This window comes from Carcharodon carcharias, chromosome 11 (assembly GCF_017639515.1).
Source record: "Carcharodon carcharias isolate sCarCar2 chromosome 11, sCarCar2.pri, whole genome shotgun sequence".
Lineage (NCBI taxonomy): Eukaryota > Metazoa > Chordata > Chondrichthyes > Lamniformes > Lamnidae > Carcharodon > Carcharodon carcharias.
The window spans coordinates 150,603,173-150,620,634 of NC_054477.1; positions in this window are offsets into that span (position 1 = coordinate 150,603,173).

The following is a 17,462-nucleotide window of genomic DNA, read 5'->3' on the forward strand; positions in this document are numbered from 1 at the left end:
GAACATTATGTACGAGTGATTAATGCCCATGTCCAGGCTGTACAACTATACCTTTTTAACCTTTCTAACGCTGCCGCTACGTCTTGGTGCTCCCCAAATATCCACAGCGGAGGTGGAGGCAGCTTGCTGACTGCTACGCTCTGTCTGGTAAGGCACTTGCCCTTGGCAAGTGTCCTCTGGAGGGCTGAGACCTAGAGGACCCCAGCCTACTTTTAGGGTCCTGCTCTGTGGCAGTGGCGCCCTTCTCAGCTTGTGGAGCTGGGGTAATAGGAAGAGGGGATTCAGATGGACCGGACACTCCCAGGGTCACCTGGGTGGATGGCCCGGGAGTGTGTACCTGCTGATCCTCCTCCCTATGGGTGCCCAAGGGCCCCTAGCTGACTCCTTGAGGAGAAGAGGAAGCTGGAGTGAGATCAAGCTGCCCCACTCCCATCTAGAGTTCACACTGTTGGAGGCCAACTATGACATCAGCGATGGAGTTCAGCCCACGCAGCAGTACAGGACAGATGTCCTGGACCAAGGTTTCCATGGTGACTTCCATCCTTCCAGTGTTGACCTCATTGCGTTGGTATGCCGGCACTATCACCTCAGAGTGAAGGCAGATGGACTCCTCCAGTGTGCCTTGCAATCTGATGGGTGCAGCAGACATCCCTTCCTGATGTTCCAGAGCTTGCCTTTGCAGGTCCAGCAAGTGAGATATGGCCGAGTCCAGATAGTCCTTCAATTACTCGGACTTAGCAGATTTCTGGACTCCAGCCATGCCTCTGATAGCCGGAAACCTGGGAAATCCCTGCTGCTGCCTGCTGTAGATCAGGCAGTGTGATGTGCCCACCAGAATGGGACCTGAGTCAGCTCTAGAACTAGGCCCCACTGAGGTGTGTGTCTCTATGCTGGTGGAGGGTTGGGTGAGCCTGTGACCCGTCTTCAATGAAGATGTCTTCAGATTCTTCTTCCAAAGCGTCTTTGGGGCTTGAGTCGAGGACCTGGCACGTGGACCTCCTCGGCTGCCTGGGAAAGCAAGGAGAGATAATTCATGCATGGCAGGAACTGAGGAACAGGGGAACTGACTCACAGCATGGTTATCCGATGGATGTTTCACTGCTGGATCCTCATTGGTTGAATACTGCCGACCTCAGGGTCAGCACAGGAACGCTCAAAATCATCACCGGGCAGCTGGATGGCTCTATTTTCAAAGTCTGTGAGGACCTTGATGTCAGGCATTCCTCCACCAGTCTGCGACCTCTCTCTTTTGTTGTGTGCCAGCTTGTCCTGCATGAAGACAGATGGAGAGAGTGTAAGCAGGATGCCTGCCAGGCCAGATGAGAAGGATGCCTGGCATGTGTGGGTGGTGAGTGGCTCCATAGACAGGTTGAAGACACGATCCACAGGGCAGATGACAGTGTGTGTGAGAGAGTGAATGGTGATGTCCCTTGAACTGGCAGTGAGTGAAGCCTCTGTGGATGTGTGATGGGTTTGTGAGTGTGTGAGTTGAGAGTGGCAGAGCAGAAGAGATAATTCATTCCCTTTTGGCACTGGGTGGCTGGCATCTTTTGCAGGGCGTTGGTGCTGATCACTGCTGCTACTGCCTCCTGTGCTGGATTGGTGACCTTGCTTGCTGTTCTTCACACAAAGAGGAGGTGGAGGATTTCATGGTGGGCCTCCACTGCATCCAGTAGGTGCTCGAGGGAGGCATTGCTAAATTTGGGGGGGCAGCATGTTTCCTCCCTTGAGCAGCCCTGACCTTCCAGCAGCTTCTGATCCTCAGAGAGTGCTAGCTCTGTGCAGGGGCACCCTTTAATATGGCTTCTGGACTACAGACAGCCTGAGGTGACGGCGGGGTGGGAGAATCAGAGAATGCCCTGCCAGCGATCTGGCTTGTTTCCCAGGAATGTATTATTAATGAGGTGAGGCGTGCCGGAAATAGAATGCTGTGGCGCAAAAACCTGCCGTTGTAGCCAGCTGGTAAAACATCCTTTCTCCTGCCTACTACCACACTTTGTGCAAATCTGGGACGACTCCGCCCACAGAATCTGGTTTAGGAAAGGTTTCTGGATGAGAGCTCCATATTCGAACCATAATCTAGGTGGAGGAATATCCCATAACCTCTCTCTATCTTTTTAATAATCGTGAAAGTGTGTCCTCACTTTACCATCTTGCAGATCAGTGAAGGCTTATCATAAGCCTTAATCGTGTAGAAGGTCAGGAGAGGATTCAGTAATTAGAGATTAACTAATGACTTCACAGTCAGAAGGAACAGAGATTTTTAAAATTCATTCATGGGTTGTGGGTGTCGCTGGCTAGGCCAGCATTTATTGCCCATCCCTAATTACCCTTGAGAAGGTGGTGGTGAGCTACCTTCCTGAACCGCTGCAGTCCATGTGGTGTAGGTACACCCACAGTGCTGTTAGGGAGGGAGTTCCAGGATTTTGACCCAGCGATAGTGAAGGTACGGCGATATATTTCCAAGTCAGGAGGGTGAGTGGCTTAGAGGGGAACTTCCAGGTGGTGGTGTTCCCATGTGGCTGCTGCCTTTCTCCTTCTATTTGGTAGTGGTCGTGGGTTTGGAAGGTACTGTCTAAAGAGCCTTGGTAAGTTCCTGCAATGCATCTTGTAGATAGTACACATTGCTGCCATTGCACATCGTTGGTAGAGGGAGTGCCAGTCAAGCGGGCTGCTTTGTCTTGGATGGTGTCAAGCTTCTTGAGTATTGTTGGAGCTGCACTCATCCAGGCAAGTGGAAAGTATTCCATCATACTCCAGACTTGTAGATCATGGACAAGCTTTAGGGAGTCAGGCAATGAGCTATTCGCCTCAGGATTCTTAGCCTCTGACCTGCTGTTGTTAGCCACATTATTTATATAGCTAGTCCAGTTCAGTTTCTGGTCAATGGTAACTTCCAGGATGTGGTAGTTGGGGATTCAGCAATGGTAATGCCATTGAATGTCAAGGATAAGGAAGGCAAGGCCAGGGGACCAACCAGTTAGAGAGTCCACAGATGAAAGATAGCTTTGGATAATCTATGAAGAACAAACATCCTGATAGGGAATAAACTGTGGTTTAAACAGTGGTAAACCTCCAGTAAATCTTTTCAGGATAAATATTTGAAGAGGCTAATGCCCTGAAGATATGAGGAAAGGTTCGGGAAGGTGGTACTAATGGGATAGCTCTTCCCAACAGCCAGCACAGACACGATGGGCCAAATGCCCTCCTTCTGTGCTGTATCATTTTATGCTTCTAAGAAGTTAGCAGAGGAAGAGTCTCAGGCACCTAGCTCAATTAAAATCTAGTTTCAAATGCTTCAGATTTGGACTTACTGAAATGCTTATTTATCTGTCTTGGAATCCAGACTCTAAATAAGACCTGCTAACACGCAAGATGTTGCTGAAGAGAATTTCCCTTCTTCCCCCGCACCCGCAACAACCCCCATTTGGGGTAATGGAACTTTGGACTGTCAGCCTCCAAGAGATGCAGGTGGTTTGAATGGATACCCTCTCGAAATGCCCTGAGTCATAGATGCCGTGGATATACATTCTTTTTCTCCAGGTTACTAAGAAAGCAAGCATTTTGCATGGATGCAAGGCTCATCTCCTTGGAGAACACTAAAGAAATCAATGCCTTTAACACGTAAACTGCATCAATGCATCTGCAACAGTGAACAAATACGCCACACAGCATAACTTACAGTTATTTCAGACCAAAGTGCTTAAACTTATATTTCAAAATTATTTAAAATAAAATGCACCAATTTACAATCTTAATTGCCACTGCTATGTTGTTTTAAAGGAACTTTCTGCTGACTAGAGTTTTTACTGATTCTCCCTCTTGAGTTTTTAAAGTATATTCACACGTTGTGAAGTTACAAAACACACTAAATCGAGTCTTACTAACTAGGTGCACTGGAGAGAGAGCAGAGAAGATATACAAAGATGGTACCAGAAATGTCCGGGTACACATATCAGGAAAGGATTGAGTGGCAGGTTCCCTTTTCTCTTGAAGAAAGAAGGCTGAGGGGCGACCTAATGGAAATCTTTAAAACTATGAAAGATTTGGATGGAGTGGATGCAGAGAGAATTGAATGGATTTTAGGGACCCTGGGATGGGCCGGCAGATGGGAGAGCCATAAAATTGGGGACCTTGCCATGGGTGCTGTTCCCAGTATTGCCCACCCACCCCTGCCCCTACTGCAATTTAACCAGCGGTGGGGGAGGCGTTTGGAGGGCTGCCCATCCGTTGGCCAGTTGAGGCCCTTCAACATTTATTGCCCATCCCTAGTTGCCCTTGAGAAGGTGGTGGTGAGCTGCCCTCTTGAACTGCCCCAGTCCATGTGGTGTAGGTACACCCACAGTACTGTTGGGGAGAGAGTTCCAGGATTTTGACCCAGCGACAGTGAAGGAACGATGATATATTTCCAAGTCAGGATGCTGAGTGACTTGGAGTGGAACTTCCAGGTGGTGTTGTTCCCATCTATCTGCTGCCCTTCCCCTTCTAGATGGTAGTGGTTGTGGGTTTGTGGGTCATAACCAATTAATGACCACTTAAGGGCCTTGTCCCACTGCCGCTGGGATTTAATACACAGTGGGAGAGGCCCACGCCAAGTGTGGAACCCGGCAGCTTTCACTGCTAGGGCTGTTGGCCGGGCAAGGCGCAATGGGTACCTGCTTTATGGGCCCCTGTGCCAATTGGAGAACCTCGCTGGGTCTTTCCATCCCCATGTTTCCCTCCCTGCCCACCCAGCACCACCCCACCCCCACTCGGCCCTGTTCACCCTGGCCCATCAGCCCCCTTGGCCCCTACCAGCCTGGCTCTGACAATACACTCCCACCCCACTTACCTTCACTCCAGCTCCATCGATGCTTGCCTTTGGGAACTAGCTGCAGTCCCAACTGTGGCCACCGCTCCCAGTGGCGCTGCTGGGATCAGAGAGCTGTCAGCCATTTGATTGGCTAGCTGCTGTTGGAGGTGGGACCTCCTTCCAGAAGGGGGCGCACTTCCTGCCTCAAGCCAATTAATGGCCTATAGACATTAAATGGATGTAGGGTGAGCCAGCCAAGTGAGGGCGGACTCACCCCTGACTTTTTACCCTCTCTACCGTAAATTCCAGCCCAATGTTTCCTCTTGTGGAAGAGCATAATCTCAGGTCACTTGTGCAAGATATTTACCAAATCTAGTAGGAAATTCAGAAGAAATTTCTTCACGCAGAGAGTGGTGAGAATAAGGAACTCGCTATTGGGGGAGGTTGAAGTGAATAGTATAAATGCATTTGAGGGGAAGCAAGATAAATATATCAGGGAGAAAAGAATAGAGGGTTATGATGATAGATTTAAATGAGAAGTGGTTGAAGGAGGTTCAAGTGGAGCATAAACAACTGCATGGATTGTTTCTGAGCCGTATGTGAGTCTAAATCCCTCAAGAAACTGTGATTACTCTGATTACTTTAGATGACACTGTTTTCAGTATGGTTCATTCTTATCCACTGCCAATTTTCTGTCCCCTGCTTCCTCGAAAAGCCTCGACTCCTTGCTGGGTACAGTTTCTTTGGCAATTGTCGCCCTCGCATTCTTCATCCAAACATGCAAATGGCTGCATGAAGCCAAACAGTGAAGATTCAAAAAGAAAACAGAAAATGCTGGAAGTTCTCAGCAGGCCTGTCAGTGTTTGTGGAGGAAAGAAACAGGCTTAAAGGTTCAGGTCAATGTCCTTTCATCAGAACTGAACATTCGACATCGGGCTCTTTACAGCTGATCCCAATCCTGACCTCACACAGCCTCCACTTCCAGCAGGGGTTTCTGTGTAGCAAGCAAGAATGAGGGCCCTGGTTGATTATTGTCTCTGTAGCCCAGGGATGCAGAAGGGAATTAAAAGCCTCCAACTGCTACCTCTGCTAACTTAGCCCAAACCTGGAACCGCCCTGACTGATATGATTTGGCTAATCACGGACTGAAGCAGCTGAAACATCGGGGCAACCTCAGTAAATTTTCAAACGTTGTTTTAACTAGTCGATATATTGATTAGCGTGGCAATAAACGTTACTTTGAACTTTGTAGGTCAACAAAAGAGACACCACAAGCTTCAATATGCTTCATAATCACAGTAAACTACTCTCAGCGAACACAAGACAGTTTTCACATTTTTTCTTTTCAATTAGCTCTTTAAACAGTTTGCTTTACAAGCATAAATTTCAGCACCATGTATTCTGGCTGTGTTTTTGTAAGTTAGAGCAATACTCCCAGCAGATTCTATCTCCTCTCTCGTCTGCTGACAGTGTCCAATGATCAGACAGGTCTATTCCTGTACTTCCTGTTGGCTAACCCCTATCATGTGTCTGCTGGATGCTTTACACTATTCCTGTTTGCTATATTGGTTGCTGCATTGAGGCATTAATTGTGATTAAATTGATGAGCTAATTCAGGCATATACCCGAGCATGAGGACTTTCCCACTAAGCCAGACCTGTAGGGAATTCTGAAGTATTATCACATCATTTGAGGAATGAATTGGGAGTATCACTCTCCATCACTGACGTAAGGCTACTGGAATCCCAAATGAAGCTTATTAAGAACAATCCTCTAAAGCAACAATCAGCTCCCACTGGCTGAAATCAATGTTGAGGCTTAGCTTAGAGTACTATATATTAACTTGCATGTTTTGTTGTATTCTGCAACAAAATAAACTGGTGTTAGTATAGAATGGTATTTGTAACAGAAGATGATAAACCTTCTGGCAGCACGTTTAAGTCAGAAATTCAGCTCATGTGTTCCAGTTTATACATTACTCATTCCATTCTTATTGTTTATAGTGCTGTCATAATCATTCTGTTCAATCTCTGTCTTGTCCGTACTTGTTTGCACAAAAATTACTTTTGCTGTCAAGTTAATGGGAGGTGCAAAGCAGTCATCGTTATTTAAGCGCCATCCTGCAGCAAGTTCATGAGAGTGCCGATGCGAGCTTGAGTGCAGAAACCTAAAAGTTGCTGCCTGAGATGTGTCACTCTGCCACTAGCTTCACAAAAAACGTTGAAATGCATGAAATGATGTGATATCTCTGTATTTGCATAGCAGGCAAGAACTCACAATGCTAAGTTTAGTCCTGTCCATTTCAGTCCAAGTTCCCCTTTAAATACATGGTAGGCATTAATTACTGTCAAGCAACCTCTCTGGCACTTAAAATGAACTCTTGCAGGTGTTGGGTTCCATTCATTCAGGCACTAGTAATTGTTGGAGATATTTAAAATATAACATTTGTATTGAAATTTCTTGTTACTTTTCCTTTCTGTCTCTTTTTTTCTCTTTCTCTCTTAATCCAACCTTCATTTCTCTTTTTGGACCTGATTTGACATTGAATTCGGCCACTCTAATTTACACTTCCTTCTCAGACGTGGTGCTGTTTATTTCACAACCCTTCAATCTGATGAGTTAAGAAGTTAAACGGTTCCCTGCCATATCCACTCAGGTCCCTGGTTTTCCTCAGCTTACACTTTCTACTGTGTGAGGGGGGAGGAGGGCGAGAGCGCAAGTCTGCATCTGCGCGTGCAGGTGCACGCTGGAAAGGATCCCGGAGGCACAGAGCTAACTCAGGGAGATGAAGGTGTGAAAAATTTAAAATATAGAATTTTAAGGCGCTAAGAAACATGTCCCTGCTCATGTGACTCATGAGCAGGGACACGTTAGAAATTAGCATGATTTTTAATGACGGATCCAAACCTCATCCCACCCGTGGATGAGGTTTGGCAAAAAATGCAAGGGCCTGCCCATCGACAGTAAGGTTGCATGGGCAGCAAAAAATTTAAATCAATTAGATTGTTGATGGTCTTTTAATTGTCGGTGGCTGTGCTGCCAACTCCCACATGCGCCTGCCAAATGAAATATCTCGCATCAAGAATGCTCTCCAAATCAAATGGATTTACATGTAGTTTGGTGCTGAACTAGACTGACAATGAATGGGTAAGAAACCTGTGCATGACGATGAATCTTTTACTTTTAAGTGGGAACATTAAAATTACAAGAGGCATTTGTCCTCTTCTCATTCTTTTCTGCTTCCTCACTTACAGACTCCTGCGTTTTGAACACTCCAGCCATCTCACAAAAATAAAACTTTGCACAACATTTTTAGGGTTTCTTCTTCTTCACCACCTAGTATGACCAGACAAAAGTACATAGAGTAGGAAAGGTGGTGGCAGAGTGGTAATGGTACTAGTTTAGGACTCTAATCTAATGCTCTGGGGATGTGGGGTCAAATCCCACCACAACAGCTGGAGGAGCTTGAATTCAGATAAGAGCTACAAAGCCATTGTTAATTTTTTCATTAAAAACCCAATGGATCACTAATGCCCTTTAGGGCAGAGAAATCTGTTATCCTTCATCTGGCCTACATGCGAGTCCAGACCCACAGCAATGTGGTTGACTCTTAACTGCCCTCTGAATTGGCCTAGCAAGCCTCAAAGGTTAGATGCAATTAGGAATTTAGAAAAAAAAATTCATTCACGGGATGTGGGCTTCGCTGGCTGGGCCAGCATTTATTGCCCATCCCTAGTTGCCCTGAAGAAGGTGATGATGAGCTGCCTCCTTGAACCACTGCAGCCCATGTGGTGTAGGTACACCTACTGTGCTGTTATGAAGGGAGTTCCAGGATTTTGACCCAGCGACAGTGAGGGAACAACGATATATTTCCAAGTCAGGATGATGGGTGAGTTAGAGAGGAACTTCCAGGTGGTGGTATTCCCATCTGTCTGCTGCCCTTGTCCTTCTAGATCGTAGTGGTCGTGGGCTTGGGAGGTGCTGTCGAAGGAGCCTTGGTGAATTCCTGGGAGATGGGCAACAAATGCTGGCCTTGCCAGTGATGCCTGCTTCGCATGAATGAATCAGAAAAAAAGATACACACTCCCTGTGTTTATACCTGAATTTTGCAACCAGCGGTCTGACAACTGCTGTTGGAATGCCCCTCACCCCCGCCTGCCCCCCTCCCCACCCACCCCCCCCCCCCCCCCCCCCCCACCCACCCCCCTTTGTATATTTAAGCAACCTGCTGCCATTTTCAGGCAGTCTCATTCACAGGTCTGCCTGAATATTTCATCAAACAGGTCTCAGGCACCAATGGACAGCCAAGGATCTCCATGCCCTCCCCATCAGCCCACGGCCACCCATAACTCCAACCCCCCACTCCACCTTTCAAGTTATGGTTACACATTTATCAGGTGTACAATGAGCACTATGATATGAACTTCTCCCTCAATGAGAGATCTCAGGATTCCAAAGGTCCTATTCCTGTAGCTGACACTGTGACTAGATTGTTACATGGTCAATAGATTGCAATGGGACCCCACCGAGCATTACATAATAGATCCACTTCTACCCTTCATAAACTCTCAGATAATCTTATCCACACAAACAAAAATCATGATCACAGCCTTCTGGGAATCAGCCTAACTGAAGAGATAAAGCAACCTTTGTGAGTAGAATGAATTATTCAATTGCTCCTATGTCAACCGTGGCTCAGTTGATCAAACGCTAGACTCTGAGTCAGAATTTTGCAAGTTCAAGTCCCACTCCAGAGACTTGAGCGTGTAACTTAGGCAGACTTTCCAGTGTAGTCCTGAAGGAATGCTGCATTGTCAGAAGTGCAGTCTTTCTGATGAGGTTTATTCCTATCTGCCCTCTCTGGTAAAACACCCCATGCCGCTAATTCAAAGAAGGGCAGGAGAATTCTGCAAATCTTTGCCCTACAACTATTTATCCACTTCCCTTTTGAAAGTTCTCTTTGAATCTGCTTCCACCACCATTTCAAGCAACAATTCACTGTGTAAAAAGAAAGGTCTCCTAACTTGCCTCTGGTTCTCTTGTCAATTAACTTAAATCTGTGTTCTCTGGTTACTGAACCAACTGCGTTTGGAAGCACCATTCACTGCCATGATAAACCTTGAGCAATCACTGAAAATGCTGATATTCTGCCTTGTCCCCTCAGCCAAGACAGTCTCACTCAGAAATCCATTACAAAAATCTCTATTGAGAAAATAGTTATTACGGAGACAGATGAATAAAAGCAAATATTTTAGCCTGAGTGCATCTCACTTAGATGAGGCATTTGCTCAGCTGCTGAACTCGTGCTGCATAATGTTCGGCAACAATTTGCATTTATATAGCACCTTTAACACAATAAAGAATTATTACAAGGTCCTTCATGGGAGAGTTATCAGACAAAATTTGACACAGAGCCCATAAAGAGATATTAGGCGTTGCTAGGCTGGGAACCAATGTAGGTCAGTGAGCCCAGCAGCGATGGATGAATGAGGTTTGGGGCTGAATCGTCCCAAATTTGCACTAAGTGCAGCAGTAACGGGCAGGAAAGCGAATGTTTTATTCACTGGCCACGTTGGCGGCTTTTCCCGCCGTATCGTCCCAATCCCGTCCCATTAATCATGCATTCCCGGGAAACATGCCATCTCGCTGGCGGGCAGACTCTCATTTCCCCCAACACCATCACCTTGCCATTTCCTCATGCCAGGTACTATATTTAAACTGCAGCCGTGCGCACAACTCTCAGTGCCTCCAGCCCAGGACTGCTCCACAGAAGACATGGCCCCAAAAGGCAAGAAGACTGCAGCCCCCACCGATCCAGTGACATGTCACTTGAACGCCTTTTGGACACTGTGGAGGCCCATCATGATGTCCCCTACCCCCACTCTGGCCACAGTAGGTGCAGCAACCTCACCACTCCGCCTTGGTGGGCAATGGCAGTGGTGGTCAGTGCCAATGCTGCACAGAAGAGGTTGGCCATCCAATGCAGAAAGAGGATGAATGATCTCATCTGTGCAAGCAGAGTAAGGCAACCATCTCATCACTCTAAACTCACACACTCGAGCCCATCACGCATTCACTGACATTTCACTCACTGCCAGCTCAAGGGACATCACCACCCATTCTCACACGCACACCCTCACATCTCCATCTGGCCTCATCTGCTCTGGAGACTGCCTCCTCAGCCCTCACCATCTTGAGGCCACTTGCACAGATCAACTTGTGCCCCCACACACCCTGGGATACCCCCCTTCCCCAGTCCAGCACTAGCCCTGCAGCCGTTGAAATGTCATCCCTGCTATATGGCTGATCTGGTGGGTAGAGACCGACGCATGAGCCCCCTAAAAATGATATGCTGCTGTCTGTGAAGCCTGGCACTGATGACTGTGAGTGTTGACCGAAGCAAGATAGGCAACCAAACCTCGAAGTCCCGAATGAAGTGCAGCTCATCAAGTGCACGTCACTTATGTACAATTGTGAAACACGTCGGAGTGCATCACGCCAATGTGCTCGGATGATCCAGCGAGGGGGGATGATTCCGGCGAGCTGGGCTTACAATGATATGCAGATTTATTACAATGAAGTTCACGACATCCGACAGTGAGAAATGCAGCCCGCCATTGACGGGCAGGGTAAATGATTGCAAACTCGTTTCGTGATCTCGTGAAACCGATTTTTGGCCTCCTTGCCACATTGTCCGTTCTCGCTGCCAAACATGCCCACTGCCATTGGGCACGGAAAATTCCACCCTTGGTGTGCGTTAGGGTAAGGATAGCAAAATTTATGAAGGTTGCGAGGTTGGAAGGCCAGTCAGAATGCCACTGGATTAGTCCAGTTATGACAGGTGCAAAAAGCAACAGGTCTCATCCAATCTCCTCTCACTTGCCAAATGAGGGTGTCTCAATTTTCTTCCTTTCGCCAACCGATTACTCATCCCCTTTGAGTAGACACAGAGGAGGATTCCGACCTCACTTCCTCTTAAAAGCAGAGTGATAGGAATTTCTTTTCTCGGAGAGTGATGCAAGTGTTATTGAGCAGAGGTAGTTGGGGGATGGCAGACAGGGAAGTGGAGTTAAGGCCACAATCAGATCAGCCATGATCTTACTGAATGGCAGACCAGGCTCGAGGGGCCGAATGGCCTTCTCCTAATTCTAATGGTTCTTACGTTTGTGCCTGAGATTTGGCAGTTTTTGAGTTAATGGCACTGCCACAGTGCTCACCACTGACCTTGATTTCAGGAATGAATTTACCTAATGTGATGGCAGGGGCAAGAATTTCATTTTTAAGGAGGGAAGATTCCATCACATTGTGCCCTGCAGCATATTCCAACGTGGGTGATAAAGGCAAATCACTTGCTGCAGTGAATAGAAACAATGACCACAGAACCTGGCAAAAGTAAGTTGCTGAAATACCTGTCATAATAGACTCATATTAAAATGTTGTTGCAACAAAAGATTAACTCAGATAAATTTGATCAGAAGAATTTTTTTTTAAAAATCATAAATTTATACACATTTTTAAAAATTTCATCAGATTCATCTTAAAAAGCCATGAATTAAAACATTTACAAAGTCACGTTCAAAATTCATAAACATTTAAACAGCGTTAACCTTGTTAAAAAAAAATCACATGTACTTAAATATTTTAAAAATGTGATAATCTTGTTAAAAAGTCATATCCATTTAAATATTTAAAAAGACTGATAAATCTTGTTGAAAAGTCAAACATATCTAAACGTTTAAAACCTCAGATAAATCCTTTTAAAAGGCGAGGTAAATCTTGTTAAAAAGGCACTTAAAAAATCTGGGGCAGTATTTTTCTCTTGTCGGGCGAGCGTCCCGATGTCATCGCGCACTCGCGTGATATTTCAGTCGGCAGGCGTGATGCCTAATAAAGACCTTAATCAATTAATTGAGTAGAACGTTTCGCTGCCCGTTTAACCATTTGGTTGTCGGGCAGGCGAAAAGACAAAGCGGCCTTTGCGTTTTTGCTGAAACCTCATCCACGGGCGGGATGAGGTTTCGACCAGTGATTTAAAAAAATAATTTTTTACACACCCATTAAACATGTCCCCCCTCATGTTCACATGCCGGGGCACATTTTTTTCATGATTTTAAATATCTTTATTTTTACAGTTAAAAATCTTCAGTTCCCCGAGGTAGCTCTGTTTCTCAGGGAGCTTTTATTGCGTGCACCCACGCGCATGAGCAAACTTCAACACTCACCCTCCTCCCCCCCCCCACCGCGCCCCCCCCCCCCACCGCTTCCACCCCAACAGCGCTGAGCGCTGCAGCACAGTTGGGGTCTGATGGCAGGCGGTGGTCGGCTTCATGACCGGTCCCGGGCCCACCCGCTGTGCCTGCCCGCCCGACGGGGGCAAAATTCTGCCCCCTGATCAATTAAATTTAAGGAGAGTTGAAACTGTCCAACAGCTGTTTTGAAAGTCGAAATTTTCCTTCTGGTATGGGTGTGCTCATTAAATATTCACGGGCTGCTCCTAGAGTCTCTTTGCACCTGCAAACAGCAGCCCTGAAATAGTCCATTGAGAAAACATGGTTGTAACTTGACAATTAGCCCAAAGTTTCACCGCACCCATTTCTCCCATGTTAATCCTGATTAAACTCAAGGCCGAGCATGCTGGAGGAGCATAGGTTGGCCCAGTGCAGATTCTAGACTCCTGCACTGCAGTAAGTGCACTCTGGAAGTTGCAGGGCCTCTCGTTGTTGGACTGGAGCCGGATGTTGGCAGCTCACCATCGCTTGGGCCACCAAAATCCGAGCCAATGTCACTACAACGCTAAATAAAGAAATAAGTAACTGAATGTCAGAAATCAGCAACTCATCTGAAGACGTCCCTGCCTCAAGCTTGCCAATATCAACTGTTTGAATACAGTTAAAGCCTCACCATGCGCCGGGGTTATGATCCCGCGAAACCTCGCAAATGGCAAAATCGCGAGCAATGAACATACTTCACAATGCGAGTCGATTAGATAGGTTCCAGCCATCCTAAAATTTTACTTGTATAAAGGATCAAAAGGCAACAAAAATTATGTTTTTAACAAATTTAAAGAGTAATTTACTGGCGAAATTGTGTAATAAGACAAGGAAACATGAAAAATGTTAAACTTGTCATACTTACAATACTTTACCTGAGATTGGAGGTGGACTGTGATTGGGGCGGGGGTGGGGTGGGTGAAGAGACTGGCTGCAGGAAATATGTCACGGACACCTTCCTTTTTTTAAACTTTATTTAGGCAGGTTTTTCTTTTTTTTTAGCATCTTCTAAAGATGGCTTCCTTTTTAATTTTTAAAACCGTGGATAAGTGAACATTTCGGCCCACATTGGGTGAAGTGGTATCTGAAGACTTTTGCGTGGATGAGCGAATTTGCGTAAGAGGAAGTCATGAATGGTGGGACTTGACTGCACTCGCAACTCATTCACTCTGGCAAGCTCCAGTTGTCTCTTAACCTTAATTGGATTCATTTCTACTGTCAATTTACAAGCCCAGTGAGGTAAATATTATTTCTTGTGAACCACTGAAGAGCTGATGCTTGGGTTGGGAAGCTGACTCTCAGGTAGTGGCATGTGTGGCCTAAGCGCCCCCCCTCAAAGAGGAGTTATGCCTTTAAATTTCTGGTTTCTGTCCTGCCGCCCTTTCAGTTTATGCCTGTTCTCCTTTTAATATATGACATCTTGCCTTGAAAGCAAGGCATTTTGTGGTGTTGTAAGTTTAATGGTCACATTCAGCAAAAAAACATTCTCATCCCATGGTCCAGCTTGTGTGTCAGTGACTGGGGCTAGCTAAAAGGATTTGCCGTGTGATGCCCCACTAAGATTTAAATGTAATGTTAGTTTCAGATTTAAGCGGTAGCCTGGAAGTTGCTATATGGTCAGGAATGCTAAGCAATCTAACAAGATGTAGAGTTCCATGTTAGTTTTGGAGGAGCAAACAGCTGAAGGATAACAGTTCCTGCGGCCGCAATGTTTAATATGGATACTTGAAATGGAAACATGCTCTGAAAACCTGTTGAGGGGCATCAACTTGGCATCTTCCCTCGGGCCTGCCTTCTTCTTCTGCATTTATTTTCAAGACTTCCGTGTGTCCGGAACAGGGCTGCACTACTTGCGCCAAATTCACGATGGATCTTTCATTGCTGCATCAGTTGTTCCACTGCAGCACTAATCGGGAAACTCAGCTTCCTTTCAAAGTCATTCTCTCACTGCCAGCTTGATCCCATTTTAAAATGTTGCTGCAGGCCTTTCATGTGCAGCTACAGTCATCAATTGTGACCCAATGCAGGCAAGCCCCCAGAGGCTGCCTGTTGGGCATGGGGTTTTAACTCATGTAACCCAGGGGCTAAATCAGGTTGGGCTATACGCCCACATAACATTCAAAATTCCATGGTCACATTGAATGACGGAGCAGGGTCAATAGGCTGTACTCCTGATCCTATCTCTTGTGTTCTCGTGGGTCCAAGATGAACATGCAAACATCTGTCGGAATGTGCGTAGGACCCCACCTTGGTAAAGAGGTTTGCATGCACAGACCTGTCAGCTGTCAGCAACATGCGGAGCAGGCAAATTGAGGACGTCAGTCAGTTTGTTGATTTGATACCAGCGCTGCCATTTTCAAACTCCACAGGCAGCTCACTGTCTTGACCTTGCCCAGCTGAACATGACATTAAACAGAATGAAGGACCCCCATCTGTGCTAGTAAAAGGGGCCATGAACTACTTATAGATTAATTGTGATATTGTTTTGTCTGGTTACTGTCACAATTGTATTTCTTTTGGAGCTTTCTATATTTGACATAAGTTTGAATAAGTTGACTGGTCTGTCTGGTGCTGAAGTACTTCTCTGTTCATTTAAAATCTTGTGCTGAAGCACATTGCCTCCAGACGTGAGTGGCCTGGAAGAGTCACATGCCTGGGAGAATGAAGAGAGGCCATGCAGAGCAGAACAAGCTGCTAGAAGAGGGAGGAGGAGAAGGGGGGAGAAGGGATCGCCACCAAGGGCCTAGAGGGAGCAATTCTCTTAACACAGCTTCAGCAAAGACCAATGAATGAACCTATCTTCGTGTCATAAGAGAGATTGTGACTGAAATCTGTCAACTGCTGCAACCACAACTGCAACCTCTAAGTAGGATAAGTCTGGCAATGCTTGTGGTTGTCAAGGTGATCATGGCTTTTAACTTAACGCATCCGGCTTCTGACAGCCTGCAGCTAGAGATATGGACAACATCTTCCAGTTTTCAGCATAATTTTAACCTGAGAATTTATGATTATCCTAAGCCCATAAATTGAGGTAGGAATGAGTATACACAGATTAGGTGAGTGACACTATGCATTATTTCTGCCCTTGGATAGAATGAATTAGAACAGATATTGATGGTATAGTATTATATCAGCAGTTTAAATTGGTGCATTATGACAGGCCCAGGAGATGTTGGTGCACAAGGGGCAAAACACTGGGGCCCATGCCCTAGGGCGGTCTGGGCTCATTGATTGAATAGCCTGTCAATCGGGGTGGTCTACACTGCAGTGCCCAAAGCAGCCAATCTGACTCGTAGACTATTCCAATTGACAGGTTACTTGGCCAATGATTGTTGTTGTTCAGAACAATTATTGGCCCAGTAGGAGGTGCCAGATTCTCCTTTCTTTTTAACTTCATGAACTATTCTGTTTGAGCCTGTTAAGTGCTGCTTTCTTCACTCTGCTTCAGACTTGGCTGGAGGCTGCTGGGGCACAAGGTCATGTAAAATGTCTAGTGCCTCAATGTTTTGTTTACATGCACAACGCCCTCACCTTCCTGACTTCTCCTCTGAGTCTTCCCTCGAGTCAATGTCTGTGGACCTGGCCCTTCCATTCCTGACCTTTCCTTAGTCCCTTGATGATAGTGCAGCCCTGGGCCTTTCCCCTCCTGACCTCTACCCCCCACCCCCCCCACCCCCACCTCGAGTCAATGGTGTCTGTGGCCCTGCTGTGGTACTTCCCTACCTAACCTCTCCTCTGAGTCCTCCCTTAGTCGATGGTGTCCATGGCCCTTGGCCCTTCCCGACCTCTCCTTAGTCCCTCGACAATAGTGTGGTCCTGGCTTCCCCTGTATGAGACTGACTGAGCAGGAGAGTGAGTGAGTGAGCATAATAGTGAGTGTGAGAGTGAGTAGGAAAGTGATTGAGTGTGACAGTGACACACACACACACACACACATACACATACACAAACACACACAGGCTGCTCAGTGCAAGGACACATACCCTCCCCCTCCTCCTCCTTCTCCCTCCTTAAAAACCTATCCACACACTAGGCCAGGAGAGGAGGAAAATGGCCGAAAGGTAATCCCCTTCCGACCCCAATTTTTCTATGAATTCTGTTGAGGCCAGCTCTGAGCATGTACTACCAGAGGCAAATACAAGGTCAGAGTTAGTTAAACTCAACTCCTTAGCTCATTCTCGGTCCCCACCCCTTCGCTGGTGATTAGGACTTGAGGCCTAGTCTTTCTGTCTCTCTAGCCCCACTTCTGAAGTGAAAAGGCAAAAGATGTTTTATGATTTATGAGTCCCGGGCTTTATTAGTAGGGGCATAGAGTACAAGAGCTGGAAGATTATGCTGAGCTTATATAAGACACTAGTTAGACCTCAGCTGGAATATTGTGTACAGTTCTGGGCACCACA